We start from the raw sequence: 8,248 nt of genomic DNA on the forward strand, positions 1-8,248 counted from the left end.
ATTACAGATGGGCACACTAACATCAAAGAAATGAGAGCTTTTATTGGCATAGCTCTCAGTATGGGAATTGTGAGATTACCAGAGATAAAACATTACTGGGACACTTGCCATAAACCAATCTCCCAAACTTGGTTTTTGGAACATTTTGCCAGAGACAGGTTAAAACTGCTCTTGAAATTTTTGCACTTTGCAAACAATGAAGAAATGCCTGCCCAAGACTCTCAAGATTATGATCCGCCTTATAAGATCAAACCAGTTATTGATTATTTTGCATATGTCTTCAAAAGACATTTTCATCCCTCGCAAAACATTGCTATAGATGAAAGTATGGTAGGTTCTAGAGGTCGCACACCTCATCTTCGACAGTACATGCCGCAAAAAAGGCATGCAAGGTTTGGTGTCAAGCTGTGGTGCCTTTGTGATACTGAAACTGGTTATACTCATTCCTTTGAGGTGTATAAGGGGGTCAGGCAGGAAGATAGGAGTGGTGAGGGTTTCACTTACAATTTAGTGATGCGTTTGATGAGGCAGGCTGACCTTTTATATCAAGGTTACCATCTAGGACTTGATAATTATTTTACCTCTCCCCAGCTATTCCAGGACCTGTACAACATGAAAACTACTGCTACTGGTACAGTAAGAAAAAGTAGGAAGGGGCTTCCAAAGAATTGCGCAAATGCCTCCTTGGCAAACCGGAAAGTGTGTGAAAGGAGGAAGGGACCTCTTTTGTGTGTTGCATTCAAGGATGGTAAAAACCAACCAATTTTTCTTTCAACAAAATCAAAGGGGGGTTATTCTGACAATACAAATAGCAGGGGGAAGGTGGTAACAAAACCCAATGTTGTCATTGATTATAACAAATGTATGGGGGGCGTCGACCTCAAAGACTCAAAGCTGTACAAGTATTTGGCTGAGAGGCGTACAGTCAAATGGACAACAAAGGTGGCCTTTGCTCTTTTTGGGACTGCTGTTCTAAACAGTTATATATATACTGTACATAAAGCATACAAGCTCCCAGAACAGAATGCTACGAAAGCACTACATGCTTTCAATAATTGAGGCTTTGATTGAGGACTATAGACCGAAAAGGCCATCACACAAAAGAAGGAGCAATGCAGAGATTGCTGCAAGCAGGGAAGCTCGAATTGAGCCACCTTCACATGAGATTGCAGTTCCTGAAGATGTTCATGAGTTACATAAATTGCCCAAAGGTAAGCTGAGAATGTGTGTCACTGGGCATGAACGCAGAGTACGCTCTACTTGGGAATGCCAAAAATGTGATGTTGGGCTTTGTGCTGCATGCTTTGCTTCATGTCATAAGAAGAACTAAGAGTAAGTACCGACTTATGGATGTACATAATTTTTCCTTTCTTTTGTTTAGTATACTGTATCACATGTAGATATATAAATGAACATGTGCATGCACTCACGTTCTTATATATATATAATATATATATATATATATATATATATATATATATATATATACCAATGCTTGTTTGTGCTATGTTACTGAACAAGGCATATTTCACATACGTTCAGAGGTGTTTTGCGTTGAGTGCCAGTGTGTTGAGTAGTTATAAATTATACTCTAAAAATTTTCTGAAAATGTTTTATATCCATCTGCTTTTGCTTTCCCCTGAATGACAAGTAAATTTGGAATATTATAGCAATGAGTTTACGTAAATTGATCAAGCAGTAATTTATGAAATTAGGATACAAAATTTGTCTTCACTAACGCTGGGAATATTGACCAAATTTTGGATAATAAACGAAAATCTAGAAAAAATATAGAGAAGGGAATAATACAATTTAAAAGGTGTCCATTTCATATAGAAAGGTTCTGCCTTGAACTGGCAATTTATTTGAAGTGAAAATAGTAAGTAATAAAGAAGATATTAACAATAAACTACAAATAATGAATTGTGCGTAACCCATGCGGATCAGCGTATCAATTTTAGCTACGTATACGTACCACCCGCCGTTCAAATTTACCGCGTCTTGCGGGGGTTAAAAAGACTTAAGAAAGAGAGCAATGAGACAGAGCACTTCGTAACCAGGCTCAAATTATTCATGAGTACAAGGTAGAGCACTTGCTCAGTAGATAAGTAACATTATTACGTACCAAGTTCATAGACCCACAACCTAGCCCCGCCATTGAAACGTCTGCCAACCATTGCCGAGAGCGACGTTCCAATATTTTCGCGCCACTACCAACATGAACATACGTTTTCACCCATACGTATCTAATTCTTCCTATCTTTCAATTAGCAGTTGATCTTTATGAAATAATATCATCTTATGCAAATTATTAGAGCGTAAAAGCATTTGTGTATTGATATATTCAGATTTACACATTTTCGTTGACATCGTTTCGGAAGACTGCTCAAAATGCACGGGGTTTCACTACATAGAAAATTGAAAACGTTACTATTCATTCCACCATATTCCTACTTATTTATTTATGATTTATTTTAACCTATATACCAACAATAACTACATAAAATCATAATTCCATGTTTCAGAGTAAAAAATAACGATAGACTTCACAGGAGCAACGTTGGGATTCACAGAAAATGGATCGAGATAAAGGACATATGAATTTCAGACCCTTCCACTATTAAGAATGTAGTAACACAGACAGCTTGCCCTCATGTGAAAGTTGTTTGAAGCTACTGGATTCTAAACCTTTATGGAAAGCAAAATAGGTAGTATCTATTTTCATTTAAATGTTTACTGTTGCCATGAAATGTTTTTTCTCTCATGGTAAGTGAAGTTAAGACTGAAACACTTAGAACATAAGCAACTTTGAGAATATTTTTTTTCACATTTTGAGAAATTAATACAGCACTGGACGAGATTACATATACAATGTATTAAGCAAGAAAGAAACCTTACCCTGTAATACATGCACAATGTGCACAAAACACTTAGCAAAGTAAAATTAGGTGACAGCGTCTTCTGCCCATGTTTGCTTTTGCCCACCAGCTTACTGCGCAAGTGCCAGATATGCTTCATTTGTTTACAAACTTAATCTCTTATAAATGTCCCGTGTTAACATACAGGTAAAACTGTAAAGAGTTGCTCACATCAGGTCTATTTCCACTTGTCTCAGCCAGCTTAATATCAAAGCCCTGTCCACATGATCAGACTGTCTGGGAGACTTGGTCCGTTTGACAGACAAAATCTGTGAACAAACACAGTCTGCTGTCCAAACGACAGTGTCTGGCTGGACAAATAAAGCCTCTGTGTGGTGGTGTGCACAGTATGACAATTGCAGCATGGCTCATAGCCAGAAGAACAGAAAACGACTGGCACTCTGTGCCTTATTGACAGGCATATGTGTGAAGAAAAGAGTAATGAGTAAGGTGGTCGCCAGGAGCCCATTCGAGTATTTACCCTACAGCCTACACTATTTGATTCTAATAATAAATACATCATAATCCTCATGAACACGATCTTTGTTTTTTATCATGTTGTCTCATGTAACTTGATTGTGTATGTTACTGCCTGTATTTTGTATATTCCATGTATATGGGCCCTGAGCTTAAATAAAGCATATTATTATTATTATTATAATCCAGTAAATATTTCATTCGTGTGATATAATTACTCCAGCAATATTTATAACTAAAGCCTTGGCTCTTTGCATCAATCTTTGTTACATTCATAAGCCTGGCAGTCGAGAACATTAATCACCCTTGATAAAGTATACTGACCTAACCTTCCCTTCCCTTAACCCAACCTATCCTTGGGCACCATGCCCAAACCTGGCCAGAGTGGCTAGGCCCCCATCTACAGGAGCCTAACCCACAACCTGGCATCGTGCAAAAGAGAACTTGTGCAAATATATTCTAGGCACAGGATATTGGTACGTCAATGAATTGCGCATGCGTCAATTTCAGACTTCCTGCAGTACAAATAACATAGTGTAGTGGGGGTACGTCAGATTCTGTCAGTGGGGCCGTATTGCGCTATTGACTTGCTGTGGGTATGGCAGTTTGCTAATCATGTAGCAGTTGCTGTACACTGAAGAGCTATAGGTAGGGCATTAGAAGATCAGCGACAGTAGTAATAATAGTCGAACTGAATTGTTTCGCTGAACATGTTCAATTCCAAATGTCAAAGTGAAGCACCATACTTTCATCACCAAAACATTTTGACAGTAAATGAAAATATAAAAAATCACAATAATATTTAAACATACTTAGATTTTGACTATATACATGAAAAATAAAACTCAACTAATCTATCTGTGTGCTTCACATTTTCTCTGAATCTCCTCTGAACCGTTGTAATAATGCATCAGTTTTCCCCGAAAAACAGATGTTTTCAGGTTTCAACGAGCTGAAAAAGGCAGTAGACGTCTACAAAGAGTCAAACTTCGAGAAATTGTAAAGTATTCGTAGGTCACGAACGATCGAATCGGCCCTGAGAAAGAGCTCCGAAGAGGAGATTCAAAGAAGACTTGAAGTACACAGAAATCGTGCTCTGCTGTATTCATGGTAGTAAGGAAAACTACAAAGTCGATCCTGTGGTAAGCCTAATCAATCGTAAGTAATCATTCAAATCTGGTGTATATTAACAGTATGTTTTCCATATTGGACGCACTAAGCTTCAAATCTTCTTTGAATCTCCTCTTCGGAGCTCTTTTCAGGGTCGATTCGATCGTTCGTGACCTACGGATATACAATTTCTGTAAGTTTGACTCTTCGTAAACGTCTATTGCCTTTTTCAGCTTGTTGAAACCTGAAAATATCTTTTTCAGCGAACACTGATATATTAGTACACGGTTCACGTTGTTAGGTCGTCATTTTCTTGCTGTCACTGATATGCTGCCTGAGGCGGCCGCGGTCAACAAGGGTTCGCGCATGCGCAATTCGCTGCCGTACCAATATCGCAATCAGGGATACGGCTGCCGTACCAATATCCAGTTCGTATATTTCTATGTAAGCCTATTAGGCTAGGTAACCTTATAACTTAGCCTGTATATATACCCGACTGGAATACATAGTATAGGCATAATTCAAAAACAGTAGCAATATACTTACTAACTTTTATTATTCAAAATAGTGGGAGACACCGCCTTGGATCCATCGTACTTAGGTGGATCAGCCTTATTCACTCGATATTTAATTGGTGAAACAAAAATACAATTACATCTTTAAGCATACCAATCAAAAGATTGAAGTTTCGTCAACACAATGTGATATATGAAAGCGCCATACAAACTAAAATAAGCATGTGAGGTCTTCGTAAAATATGTTTTCCAGGCAGTTTTTAAATCCAATATGGCGTCGACCGACTAAGGTGCCATTCGTAACCGGCATGGATTTCACGTTTATTGATCTTACTCAAGATTGCAGTTGTAATTAGCACAATAAAATATTTTGTCGCCTATATTAGTGAAAGTATGAAACTTCTTATTCCTTGGGTCATGGTTTGGACTGAAATTCATTTTTACCTTGTAATCGGTGGTTTTATCCTTACTGCCATCACAACTGAAACTCCGCAGTGCTCATTTGATTGTAATTATACACCTTTTGGTCTTAATTCACTCCAAATTGCACTTGAACTACATTGAATGGTATGACGATGGATCCAAGGCGGTGTTTCCCCCTAGGCTATTCCTTAGACCTATGGTACCCTAAATAAAAAAAAAATAGAATATTCTTGTCCACAGTCATCAATTACTAAACCTGAAATACCTTTAACCTTACATCTCCATTACTGTCAAACTTCATACTTATTCCCGTATGTAAAAACGAATGACGAAATAAGTTAACTTACCTTTGAAACAATAAATTTCGGAAGGTAGATTCGATCTATTTTTTATCAAACACGTTAATTCATACACCACAAACGTGGAGCAAGATAAACGGCCACTGCGATCAGAGGTAACGTGAACAAGAAGCAAGAGACTAGAGGCTTGCGCATTCCGCTGCTTCGCATTTTTCTTCGAGTTTCTTTTTCTGCAAGGGAGAATATCTGAATGACTGCTTGGCTTTACCTCCTACTTCAATAATAGTAATAATACTAAAAATATTAACTTATTATTATAATTATCATTCCTAAAAAGGCTATTTTTTTAGAAATTCCCAATATGAATATTGGGCAGTTACTCAGAAACATCGCTGACCCTGAGAAGCGAATTGTAAGAAAAATAGGAAAAACAATATATATAAGCAACTCCCTTAATTCTGCCATTCCTTTTAACAGCATTTGTCTAAAAGAGGGTCTTCTACCAAAATATATTTATCATTATTATTATTATTATCAACAGACCGGGAAGTTCCAAATTTCCCCATCGTACCCTTTGTAAGTTCTTGTTTACTTACGTTAAGTGCTTCTTTCCCTCGTGGTGCCCAGTTCAGTTCGCCTTGAACTGTGACTTAAACTCTTCAGCTGACTTGCATTAGTTGCCTCGGGTCAGCAATCCTGTAAAAAGTTGTTTTACATCACTTTGTTAACCGATTAGCAGCCTGCACGAAATAAAGCGAGCTTAAATCAGTGAGTCTGGTTTCACAATTACCGTTGGATTTCTTCGCGTAGATGGCTCCTCACTCCGAGATCTGGAGTTTGGTGAATCCATCGGGCTCTTGAAAAATGAGCAATGAAGAGGGCCCTGGGACTCGGAAGTAATTAAAGCTGAAAGTTTCATTGCTGAAAGAATGTGAATGAAAATAATCGTCCATCGCCATTCAAAAGAGAATCACCATCATGGCGAATCTGGATTTGGTCCATATGCTTGACCAAGACTTTACAGGAGGGTGACTAATAAGGTAAGTTTGATACAGAAGGCTTCACTATAACTTACTGTAAACCTTCCATTTTCTCTTTATACATTTTTCCCAGCTTCATCTTAGGAACAGAAGTCCCGAGTAACCTTCTGAGTGGGAAAGTTATTGAGCCCCGTTAATTGGTAAGCCCTTGCGCCTATGCGACCTAAGCAGTATGCAATACTTGCGGAGAACTAATTACGGAATGGATTATAAGTTTTATTGACCTGATTAATTCCAAATCGGCGTGGAAACCTTGACCTACCTGACTGGTTGAACCCAACTTTTGTATGTCGTGGTTGTGCCAGACAGCCGGCTTTGAACGTAACGGCTCTGTTTCGGAGTAGACTTTTTCCGTCATAGTCAGACTAGAACCTTATTTTGTCTCTTAAAATGTTCTCTTCTGACGGTAATTTAAGTCAGAGCAGAATATTGAAGCATGCATGATTGACTTATTATAGTGTAAGTATACTGTATAACATTCAAGGAACGAAGTTTTCCTTTCATGACCAGCTATGCTGTACAACGGGAACTAATTTTGATTAACAGGCTAGACCTATGTCGTATAAGATGCCGTCATATAGCCATATCTAAGAAAAGCTGGCAGCTGCCCTTCCGGCATAATATTCACATTGATGAATATATTTTGGAAGTGGACAATATTCAATTTTACTCGTCTGAAGGAAGAAAATGTACCTGTTTAGTGGGTGCGACCAAGCCTGACAAGACCCATAATATGAATTAACCTACTTTTAGGCCTATATAAAATAAGAAAACCCTTTGCCAAAGAAACTTGCATAGATGTTATATTTTTCACACCATTTATGTGTCTATATTGGCATATCTCAAAAAGTCAATAAAACTAGATGAAGCTTAGGTGACCAGTTCGGGACATGTAACTTTCGTGAGAAAAAGGTTGAGTTAACAATGTGTTGAAATGTTAGTTACATAAGGACTTATCTCACTCATTTAAACAATGGGGATTTGCGGTGTTTTAATTGTCTCAAAGCCCATCAATATATTTCATTTATATTTCATATCTAGTTTCTGGTGCTTATGTATAATATAGTCATGCATTCATTGGTATTAGATAATTCATTTTAAGTATACTGTTTCGTGTTGCTGAAGGTAGGCCTAGAGATTGCTTGCGGCTGTAGATTGAAGTTTTAATTCTTAATGACCTGAAATTTTGGTGGTATTTATATCTTAGGAGACATATCTTGTTGTCTTTGTTGGAAATAGGGCTGTTTTGTTTGCGCAGCAATAATTTTTTTTATCACTAACGCCATTTCAAATCAGGTATCAATATCTTATGTGAAACTGGCTATGATAACATGGCCTATTACTCCTTCGATCACTGATGAAATGTCTGTTTCAAGCCGGAATTAACACCCTAAAAGCAGTAGTTTGAATGATCGAGAACCTTTTGGACTAGACGTAACGAGACGCTACAGTAGTTTTAGCAGAGC

The 8,248-nt window shown here is 37.8% G+C and overlaps 1 long non-coding RNA gene across 1 annotated transcript in view; it reads right to left on the reverse strand.

Moving 5' to 3' along the window:
* The window catches only part of LOC135223250 (uncharacterized), a 110,964-nt gene extending 105,001 nt beyond the window's left edge, over positions 1-5,963 (reverse strand). The window contains exon 1 of the long non-coding RNA XR_010316440.1: positions 5,791-5,963. This is a non-coding gene — a long non-coding RNA (uncharacterized LOC135223250). The remainder of the gene's footprint in view (positions 1-5,790) is intronic.
* Between the last annotated feature and the right edge of the window lie 2,285 nt (positions 5,964-8,248).

This window comes from Macrobrachium nipponense, chromosome 8 (genome assembly GCF_015104395.2).
Source record: "Macrobrachium nipponense isolate FS-2020 chromosome 8, ASM1510439v2, whole genome shotgun sequence".
In the NCBI taxonomy this organism is placed as follows: domain Eukaryota; kingdom Metazoa; phylum Arthropoda; class Malacostraca; order Decapoda; family Palaemonidae; genus Macrobrachium; species Macrobrachium nipponense.